Genomic DNA, 11,643 nt, shown 5'->3' with positions numbered 1-11,643 from the left:
TGAAAGTTTAGAATAATTGGGCTAGTTTTGATGGACTCAACTTGGTGTACTGATCTAAAAAATATCCAATTGAGAGTGGGGTCAGGTTTGGACCTGGTTGGACTTGTAACATCTCATTGATTGATTTAGTTGTGATGGTAAACAAGACTTTCTGGTCAGGGGACATTATTGCTCTTTGGCTGGGGATGTAATGGGCATGGCACATATGGACAATTTCAGGAAAAACATGTACCTGGGGAAATTGGTATTTGGGCAAATTAGATTCCCAAAGAGTAATGTCATCAGAATGGTTCAGATATCTGTCCCTACTCAAACAATGAAGTTTGAGCAGGACCTCATATGCACTTGTATCTTTGATTTGGAAATCCCTATCCGCTAGGGGAAGGTGGTCTAGGTCCAGATGGGGAGTTGTAATAGGTCTAACATCCATGGAGACATGGGCAGCCATAATTCAGTTCTTGTGGATTTGAATTTGGCAGGGTAGGGTTGTATCAGAGGGTTGGAAGGAAATTCAGAAACTTTGAGAAGGGCTTGGGTATGTGATTTGAATTTAAAGTAATTCCAATTAATTTTACTTAATTAAAATACTTTTAAATACAAAACATTTTCAAATTCGAAGGGTGGTTGGTAATTTGTTTCACAAATACCTGGAATTTAGGTGAATTGTCTTCAAACTGGTGTTCTAGATGATGGCAAAACGTTGAAAGGGCTCTGAGAGCTTTGAATGTGGTCTCTGTAGCTTCTTTGAGGACTGAAATGGGGTTAATTGGTAGTTTTTCAGGTTGGCAGGTGTCACATTTGTTTGCAAAGGTTTACAAAGAAAACGAGCAAAAAAGACAAAAAAGGGCTTCTCGGCCTTTTTATGGAGCAACGATCATTTTTTGGTGGGTAATTTATGAATGAACAATGGGCGGTTTATCGGGTTGAGTGAGGAGGCAGTTTTCCAGGCCATCACACTGCTTTTGTGGAGGAGGCGGTATTGAGGAGGGGTCACCCGATCTACTTCAATGATTGACATGTAGCAGTCGGGGGGTCAGGGAAAACCACTTTATTGGGTGGGTAAAGGTCAGCCGTCAGGTGCAGCTGATATGGCTGTGGACCATCAGATGAGGGGGATGGTGATTGGATGGTAGTCGAGCGAGGGAAGTGCGCGGGTGATAAGAGCATGGGTTTCGGGGGGCCAGTGCTTTTAACTTCGGCGGTATGGGATTAATTATAGGTTAATGATGGGTTAAAACAATCGGGAAAGGTTTAATGACGGGATTAATTGGTTTTGTCGGGATATGGGGTAATTTATAGTTTATATTTAAAACTAAGGGTTGGGATATTTATTTAGGGGATTTAATTAATATACAGGAAAAGGTATATGGGGATTTATATAATAAAGTTAAAATTAATATGAAATGAGCGGAGTGAGCATACCCTTAGCATAATGTAAAATTTGCGCATTTTATTCACATACATTTCATACTTAGGATAAAGTACTTTTGTGGGTTGTTTGAGTGAAATAGAATTTAACATGGGGGTTTTCACTTTTCCTAGGCAAATGAAGTTTATCCTTAGGAAAAGGGGTTTTATTAGGATAATGAGGGGGAAATGAATTTCATGAAGGGGATTCTAACACTTGATGTCCATAAGTCATTAAGCCGAGGGTCTGGTCCCACCAAAAGTTAGAGAAATGCTCTGAGCCTCTTTGACTTGAAGGATTTAAAGTGCTAGAATATACTTGTGGATAGGAAATTAGTAAGTAAGGGGAAAAATGAATGAGGGGGAGTTAATCATATTTAACTTGCAAACCTTTGTTTTTGCTTCCATAATTGATCATACATATAGAAATATGTGTTTAAGCATGATGCATGTGTTTTGATCCAATCAACTTTATACTTCAACAACCTTTCTTCTACTTACCCATTACTTACCCTACCATTTTTTCTTCATTTTATGTGGGTGCATTTAGGCTAGCAAACCCTTATCATCCATTTTTATTTTGAAAAGTAATCCATCTAAGGGCTTAGATTAAACTAATGAGCTCCTTTTATTTTCTCTACCTATCTAATGATCTGCCAAGATTAAACTGTTTGGTCAGATTTTATTCTCTAACTATAAACATAAAATTCAAAGCATGAAATAACAAAGATTAAATAGTTTGATTACCATGGATTTTGGCATGAATAACAAGCTGCACACAATCATTATTATGCATAAAAGTAAATAGTAGTGGCATTTAGACTCACACACTTTCATGGTCTCTTTTTGTTTTTGGGGTTCATATATTTTCATTTTTTGACCTTCTCTTATTCTTTTTGTCCTTTGATATTTCTTTTAGGACATACCCTCTTTACATTTTTTAATTTTTTAATATGGAAAACATTTCTAGAAAGCAAGGTATGTACAATATTAAAAGGCTTAACCTTAGTCATTCAAAATTATGACTCATATTGGTATAGGAACCTAACATGTAGTACTTGTGAAGGACACTCAGAATCAATGGAACATCTCACAAACGCCTGCAGCTACAATGAAACCCTTTGGCAAAACCATGAACAACTCTTCAGTACTAGTGACAGGGATCAAATAAGCATGAAAGAAACAATGGAAAATGGAGAACAAAGCCATACCATAACCCCATCCTGAATTGCGCTTGGCAACTATCATTAGGTTTCTTACTCTAGGCAGTATGGAAGGAAAGAAACAAAAGAATCTTCAAAGGGGAAAAGAGAACAACAGTAGAATTATGGAGAATGATAGTCTAGAACATAAGAGAAATGATTTTCGCTGAAAACTGGTACACAGAGGATTAGGAAACTGTTGAAAATAGAAACAAGAAATGATAAAAATAGAATCCAGAATATTCCAATTTTAATTTGTCCTTGAATTAAAATTGAGAATTAAAATTCGAATTTAGTCTCACCAGTTGCTTGGAAATAATTAATTAATTCACTATGGATTAATTAGTTGGAGAAATTCAAGCTAGAAGTCTTTGTGAAGTCATGCAATAGTTATCACTTAAATTAAGGAGATTATCCCTTAATTAAGGAGATAAGATTGAGTTGTAATTAGTTAGCTCAGTTTACTGAGTTAAGTCTAGTTAAATTAGTTCCAAACTATTTGAGGAACTAATTGTGAGTTCAGTCAGTTAATGCATGCATACATCCAACTAGTGTACTATAGATAACTGAAGATTCCCTCATGATAAACTCATGCATGCCTATTCAAAGAAAGACCCAGTTGAGCTAAATGTCAAGGACAGGTTACCATTAGTTGCATGAGTTTTCCTATAAAGGAAACTCATCCATGCAGAAGGAATAAGGTTCCTTGAGAATTGTGCAATTTTACAGGGTGTGAGATCAGTGTTACACTTGGTAACAGTAGGATCACCCAGGAGAAACATCGCAAGGAAATAGGAGGCTTAGAGGGTAGAGGAGAAGGTTTGTGAGAAGCCTTGTTTTCTTGTGAGCATCTAGAAGGATTGTACTGAGAGCTGGCTAGCTGTGGGAGCTAAGGCTTTGTGTAATATTGATGTATTTCCACCTTGTATGATAATACAGATAGTGGGGTTTTTAGCTGAGGCTTTCCCCTGAGTATTTTCTGTGTTTCATGTGTACTGATTCTTCTTCTTCTGGTTATATGTGTTCAGCTCGAATTCAACTCAATCTTTAAGATTTCGCAAGTTTGATTGTAAAAGTAGATTATAGTATTTTTCTTTGGTATATTGCATTATCAGGTTAATCTACAGTCATATTTTCTACATAGTCTTAGAGTGAGATTTGTAGAGAATTTGCAAGAAATTCTACATGGTATCAGAGCAAAGGTTATCAGAGCTATGAACAGTATACTGAGAAGAGAATTCGAAGTTTGAAGTTCGGGGTTGTAGGTACAAATCAAATTCATCTCATACTTTAGGTTGGTCAATGGCGTTCTATGGCTTAAGACTCGAGTATGCCTTGGAAGATAGCTCAAATTACATAGCATGGAAAGATCGCATGGAGGCTGTATTAGAAGACAATGGCTTGAAGGATTTGATTGATTAAGAAATCCCAAAGCCAGGTTCAACTAATGCACAAGAGTTTGCTGAATGGAAGAATTGTGTGGCGAGGGTGAGACGGATCATCCTTGAGGGAGTTCAAGACCATATTGTCTCGAGTCTCCATGGGAAGGATACTCCATATTCAATGTGGAAGACATTGAAGGACCTCTACTAGAACAGTAGTGACTAGAGGAAATTGGTGCTCAAGGATAAGCTTCGAAGAATCAAGATGGAGAACGACGATATTATTTCCACATATCTGAATAAGCTCACCACTTGCAGAGATGAGCTCGATAGTGTGGGAATAACTACTGCCGATGATGATATGGTGAGCCTCACTCTCCTTGGCCTTCCAAAGAGCTAGAATAGCTACCAGGACTCGTGAATGGAAGGGAGAAACTGTCGGATTGGGAACGACTATGGTCGGATCTCATGCAGGAGGAGATAAGGAGGAGCACTCGAGATGGTTCTTCATCCAAGGATGATGATGAAGAAAATATGGCCTTAGCAAGTAAGGAAAGGAAAGGGAAGGGGAAGGATTCCCATTCCAAATCGAATTCTTCTCAGGGAGGGAAGAAGGGTGACAAATCTAAAGTGAGATGCTTTAATTGTCATGAGATGGGACATTATGTGACTAATTTCCCATCGAATAAGTCCAAGAAGGGATCCTCGGAAGGTGAGGCATTAGCCTTTCAGTTCGAAATGGACTTTACTCTCATCGCATGCATGGTGTCATTGATGATGGGTTGTGGTTGGTTTCTTGACAGTGGAGCCTCATTCCACATGACTGGCGATAAAAGTTTATTCAGTACCTTGGAGGAGAAAGACCTCAAGATGTGCATAGAGATGGGTGACAACAAAAGGTTTAGTGTTTCAGGAGTGGGCATAGTTGCTTTTCAGAGGGAGCATGGAGCTCTTATCACCTTGACAGATGTGAAGTATGTGCCTGTACTGAAGAAGAATTTGGTATCGATCGCAATGTTGGAGGACAAAGGCTACGATGTTGTCTTTAGTAAGGGAAAGGTTTTCCTTAGACACATCACCATGAGATAGGTGAAGCAGATCGGTTCATGATTCAAGAACCTATATGCTCTTGAGGTTCAAGATGCATATAAAGCCTTGAGGAGCAAGGCAAATGTTAGAGACTTGGTGGTTGAGAGGGAGAGTAAATTACCTCTCAACATACAGCCCCAGAAGAAGTCTCAGACAATTATGGAGGAGCCACAATTGGAGATGTTGACAGGAGACTGAGTGGAGGCATACTCATGTAGAGACCTCCAGTAGGGGGAAATTTCAAGCCAAGTGGGCAGAGGGATCACATGTAGCCATACCTCTAGGTATGAGGTGGGGCGATGTGAAGTGATAGTCCCAAGAAGGCTGAAATTGGGTAGGGTCCATTGAGAGGTTTTATATCATGGATCATACCTTGCTCCAGGAGCCCAAAGTACATAGTAGCGGGAGGAATTAGTGGGATTGATGCAGTCAAATTTTTCAGTTGACAGAGGCAATGGCAGTCAGAGACTTTGATGACAAATGCATCATACTGATTCAGGTTGGATGTTCTTTTTTGTTTCTGGAGTTGTTGGAGCAACAACACTTGAGAGAATTGTTGCATGCAGAAAATTCCAAATGTGCAGGATTGGGATCGAGTTGAATTCCTTTATTTTCGAGAGGGAGTGTTGAAAATAGCAACAAGAAATGATAAAAATAGAATCCAGAATATTCCAAGTTTAATTTGTCCTTGAATTAAAATTCGAATTTAGTCTCACTAGCTACTTGGAAATAATTAATTAATTCATTATGGATTAATTAGTTGGAGAAATTCAGGCTAGAAGTCTTTGTGAAGTCATGCAACAGTTATCCCTTAATTAAGGAGATAAGATTGAGTTGTATTTGAGTTGTAATTAGTTAGCTTAGTTTACTAAGTTAAGTCCAGTTAAATTATTTCCAAACTGTTTGAGGAACTAATTGTGAGTTCAGTCAGTTAATGCATGCATGCATCCAACTAGTGTACTCTAGATAACTGAAGATTCCCTCATCAGAAACTCATGCATGTCTATTGAAAGAAAGACCTAGTTGAGTTAAATGTCAAGGACATGTTACTATCAATTGCATGAGTTTTCCTATAAAGGAAACTCATCCATGCAGAAGGAATAAGGTTCCTTAAGGATTACACAGTTTTACAGGGTGTGAGATCAGTGTGAGTGATCAATGTTACACTTGGTAACAGTAGGATCACCCAGGAGAAATAGTGCAAGGAAATAGGAGGCTTGGAGGGAAGAGGAGAAGGTTTGTGAGAAGCCTCGTTTGCCTATGATCATCTAGGAGGATTGTACTGAGAGCTGGCTAGTTGTGGGAGCTAAGGCTTTATGTAATCTTGATGTATTTCCACCTTGTATGATAATACAGATAGTGGGGTTTTTAGCTGAGGATTTCCCCTGAGTATTTTCTGCGTTTCATGCGTATTGATTCTTCTTCTTCTGGTTATATGTGTTCAGCTCTGATTTAGCTCGTTCTTTAAGCTTCCGCAAGTTTGATAGTAGAAGTAGATTATAGTATTTTTCTTTGATATATTGCATTATCGGGTTAATCTACAATAAGATTTTCTACATAGTCTTAGAGTAAGATTTGTAGATAATTTGGAGGAAATTCTACAGAAACTAATCCCTAGGAAGGAGGAATAATGGTAGGACTAACCTTAAAATGTAGCATGCTAAATCCTAACTCGTGGAAACATAATTCCCCTCACTGTGAGTCCATGAGCATCTTCATGCTGCCCTAGAAAGACTTCATTAAACTAAACTTTGACGGAGCTACGAAAGGGAACCCAAGGGTGGCGGGAGATGGAGGATTTTTCAGAGATGATAAAGGCAATACTATCCGCCTATATGCTATGGATGGTGAAAATGCAAGAAACAAAAAAGTAGAGCTCCATGCGCTGAAGAGGGGGTTGGAAATCACAAAGAGGGAAAGTTTCCAAAGACTCAAGGTGGAGGGAGACTCAAAGCTAGCAATAGATATGGTGCAAAAACTTCAGCAACACACCATATGGGATAAGATCAGCCAAAGATGGAGGACAACACGACTAGTCCAAGAAATAGGAAATCTAACTCGAAGGATAGAATACATAATTCTGACTCATGTCTGCAGAGCGAGGAATGTGGCAACAGATAACCTAACCAACTAGGGGGGCGGATAAGTAGACAGAGACCTTTATATGAGGGGAGAGGAGTTAAGCCAAATGGAAGGGATGAGAAGTCTAGAAGAAATCCTAAAAACTGATAAGGATAAGGGAGAAAACCCCTGATCGGGGTGTGGTAAGGACGAAGCAGTGGAGGTAGGGGAGGTGGGCCATAGGGCATGGGGGGTCGTGGTGAGAGCAAACACCTAGCTGGCTTGAAGGGTAAAGGTGGAAGGGGACAGTGTTAGACCATGAGTGTAGGTGGGGCAGCAAGCAGTATAGGGCATTGGGGTAGCAGGAAGTACAGGGAAAAGGAAGATGTGGACGAGGGTGGAGGTGAGAGACAGCGACCCGGTGTCAAGTGTAGGAGTGAGCACACAAGAGCAGATGGCAAGTGGCAGGATGGAAGGAGTAAGCCCACGACAGGAGCAGCTGGTAGTAAGTGTGGAGTTATGAAAGACAATTATGGCAGAATCAGGGAAACCCCATCCCGAGTAAAACAAAGAAGGGGAAGGGCAGTGGAAGGAGGACGAAGGCATGTGGAGTGCCCTTTGAATGATAGGCGAGGCAACTAAACAGAGAAACAAAAAGGTAAGACAGTTAGCAGAATAGGAATTTGCATGCAAAGGGCAAAGGTGGGACGTGTGGTAGAAGGTGGTGGAAGAGTGTTGGAGGACGTCGAGCTGCAGTCGGGTTTCGTCGGCAAGCCTTGGTATGTTATCTCGACCCCCATTCTAGATTGCCTGGCAAAAATGACTTTTACAGAGGTTTACTAGTTAATGGATAGGGTAACTCAAGATGCAGTGAGTGAAGAGACTTGTTCCTTCTAGGGATCTAGCCCATTAACCTGGAATGATTTTTCCTGGAATGTCATCGAGGTGAGGGGGTTCGGGAACTCTGTAATGGGTCTCTAGGTAGAAAGGACCTGCGGGACTGAGGACCGTTGGGACGTCCCTGGGGGTTTTCACTATGGAGGAAGAATGAACTCTATAGCTCCAGTTTGGTGGAGTCTATGGCCTGAGAGAGAAGGAGTTATAGTCATGGGTGGGGGGTCAGTTTCCTTCTTAGAACGAGAAGCAAGGCAGTGTTCTGGCTGACTCGAGCCGAGCCCAGACCTAGCTGAAGGCCGTGGGTTCAAAGACAGAAATAGGGGTAGAAACTGTGTTAGGGGAATAGTAAGGAGAAAATCCCAGTCCCACCCCTCTAATGGAACCCAAAATAGGGATACCTGCACAAGCTTTCATTCCAAGAAACCTCATCCCGCCCATTGGGGTGGGGATAAGCAAGGGAGGGAAGAAAATTCAGTAGGGAGGGGAAACAGAGAAACCCTATGGGAATTGGGAAACAGGGTTTGCCAAAATTCAACAGAGAACCAATGCAACGAAGAGGAGGATAGAAGCCTCTTTTTCTTGAAGAGGAATGGGGAATTCAGGTATTAAAGTGGGCCATTACAATTCTCCATGCCAGGAGCAATTGGAAAAGCTCGGGCTGGAGAAGAATATGTTTACTATGCTCAAAATAATTTTGGCTGATAAGGAATTTTCACTGGTTTATGCTTTAGGTAATATCACTACCAGAGTGCAGTGAATTCCGGGGCATCGGAACTCTTTCAGTGCTCCAGGCCAGGAACAGGAGAGAAGCCCGGAACAGGTGAGCCACCAGAGAAAAAAGAAATTAAGCTGGAAGGGGAACAAGATGGCAAAGGAAGGAAAAGAAGAGGGCAAGAGAGGTAATAGAGGAACAGGAAAGGCAGGAACAAAGTCGAAAGGATTGGAAGCAACCTCCAACAAAGGACCAAGTAAAAGAGGAAGGAAGACCGGGAAAGAGAATATGCAAAACCTGATAAATGCATATGTGGTTGGCACACTGTCAAAGGTGAAAGCACAATTATTCAAGTGGGAGAGGGAGCTTAACGACAGTATAGGAAATCAGGAAATAGAGGCAGAATAATGGGAAACCGTAGTTAAATACCCCGGGAACACCAGAGGCTGTCAAACATTGATCCAAAAAACAATTCAACAGTACTAGGTAATGAAGAATATCCTGGCCAGAGCAATGACATTATATAAGGAACAAGAGGAACTGGAGGAGGCTAGACCATATGAGCCTAGTATGAAAGATTTGCACAGGGAAATCCCAGGATCTAGCGTGAAAGCTCCAGCCCCAGTGGACTCATTAGATGAATGAAGAAGGTCTTCAAATATAATTTTTTTTATATATCGTCTAGAATTTACTGTTTTAAGTTGAATTTTATAGTAGATAAAACTGCCAATATAGCCTGGATGGTCATGAAAAATCTTTTCAAATTTTGGACAACATTTGATGCAGACAGGTGGCCAACAGACCTGGTTTCCTGTGGGCAGGTTGAGGCCACCTGAAATTTTTGTTAAAGTTATACTTATGTTCAGAAAATAGTAATATAAAAAGATCTACCAAGCTTACACAAAAAAAAATAATGTAAGGGCACAACAATAACAGTAGTGGGCTTCTATGGGGTACAATAATAACAATATGGGGCTACATGGGCACAACAATAAAAATAAGGGGCTACAATAGTATTATAGGGACCTAAGAGGACCAAACAACACTCTTGTGTTGAAACTTTGAATAACCATAGTTTGGTGACTGTGAGATGGTACTTGATAGCAATGTATTCATGTGGGGTTTCTTTATCTGCTCCTATGTCTTCAACTCTTGATGATTTATCTAGGATGTGATTCATATTCACCCTCCAAAGGGTCTAGATGAGTGTTGGAACCTTCTAAGTCAACATGTGTTTCCATTTCTCCATCATGGTCAAGAATTCCTTTATTCTCACATGATAGCATATTTGTGCCTTATCTCCATGAGTGTCCTTTTGTAACCTCTTCTTGCTAACATCCTTGAGAATCATCTTGCCATGAAAGGATGACATCACCTGCAAATGAATTTCATTCATGACAAGACAACATCAGTTCCATAATCACCTATTCATTATGATCAGTTGTTTTCTCATATAACATGTTGACTGTGATCAGACATTACACACGGAATTGAGGGAAAGTGTCTAGGAATTGTGTAGTTAAGCACTGCAGGGACCGAGGGATGACCATGCTATCCATTGGAACTACGCAATGCATAATAATGGAAGGTTCATCAAGGTTCTTCATAGTGGGAAAATTCAGTTAGCAAGAGTGGCAGGACTAGGCATTATAACTACACAATGCATAGTGATTGAGAAGACTCCTGGGATTGCATATTTGAGCATTCCAATGGCCTAGGGATGGAAATAATTTCCACTAGAACTATGCAATGTGTAGGTGAGGCAAGGAAAGACAAGGAATTATGCAGTTGAGCAAGCGAAGGAGACAAGGGGGGTTAGGTTGTGCAAAGTAATTGTATAGTAATTGAAGATGAGGCTGAGGGGATTGCGTAGTTGAGTATTACAAGAGTCCTAAGATGACCCATCTATCCACTACAACTGTGAAATGTGTAATAAATGGCAAGATGGATCATGGACTATGTAGTGGGAAAGGCTAATAAACAAGATTTAGGTTTTCTACTTTGAGGTTCCTTAATGCGCAGTTGGAGGTGGTTGTCTTCTAGATGGGTGTAGTGCACAGGTCTGAGAGGTAATGATTTCATCACTAAGGATTAGGAGTGTGTAGTGCACTCATCATTTTGACTATAATATTGAGTGTGCTCATGATTTGTGCAATATGTGATGACATAGATGATCTCTAAATGTTGAAAATGCAGCAAGAAAATATAGTTTGACTTTGCCTTGCTCAAACTAGATTAAAATTTGAATTTCTATTTCAGCAGAATAATTGGAGGTAGTTAACTGAGGTGACATGTCACTTGTCACTTATTTAACTCAGTTAATTAGAGTTGGGAAAGCTTGAGTCCAATTTAGCATGATTGATTGCTAATTTATAGCAATCTATTTCAGTTAATTTGAGTTATTGTCAGTTTAACTAGTTCTAACTCTCATAAGAACTAGTGGAGGTCAAGTTGTGGAAGTGGAACTTCAAGCACACTCAATGATCAACCAATTAACTGATCAATCAACCCAAATTAATTGTTGCATGCAGAGAATTTGAGTTACCCATTTGTGATGGAGATTCCAAGGAAATATTCTATCAGTTGTATCATATTCCAATGTGTACAGGTGGTGCATGTAGTCAGAGAATGATCTAAGGAAATTACGCACTTCCAGTGTGTAAAATTCATTAAAAAATAGGGGAAATTTCTCGAGGGAACGGTACAAGGAAATAGGAACTTGGGAAGGCTTTAAATTGGCTAAGTGTTGGCTAGGTTTAGTCAATCAGGCAAAGGGATAGACTATACACTTGCAGGGTGTGCTCAAACTTGAGCAAGAATACATATTTCTTCTCTATTCTCTGATTAATGAAATATATATAGTAAGGGGTTTTGAGCAGTTGCCTTCCCGTAG

Source organism: Pinus tabuliformis, chromosome 6, assembly GCF_031772625.1.
Source record: "Pinus tabuliformis cultivar Carrire ecotype Pingquan chromosome 6, CPIR1, whole genome shotgun sequence".
NCBI classification, from domain to species: domain Eukaryota; kingdom Viridiplantae; phylum Streptophyta; class Pinopsida; order Pinales; family Pinaceae; genus Pinus; species Pinus tabuliformis.
Note: the sequence above shows the minus strand (reverse complement) of the source record.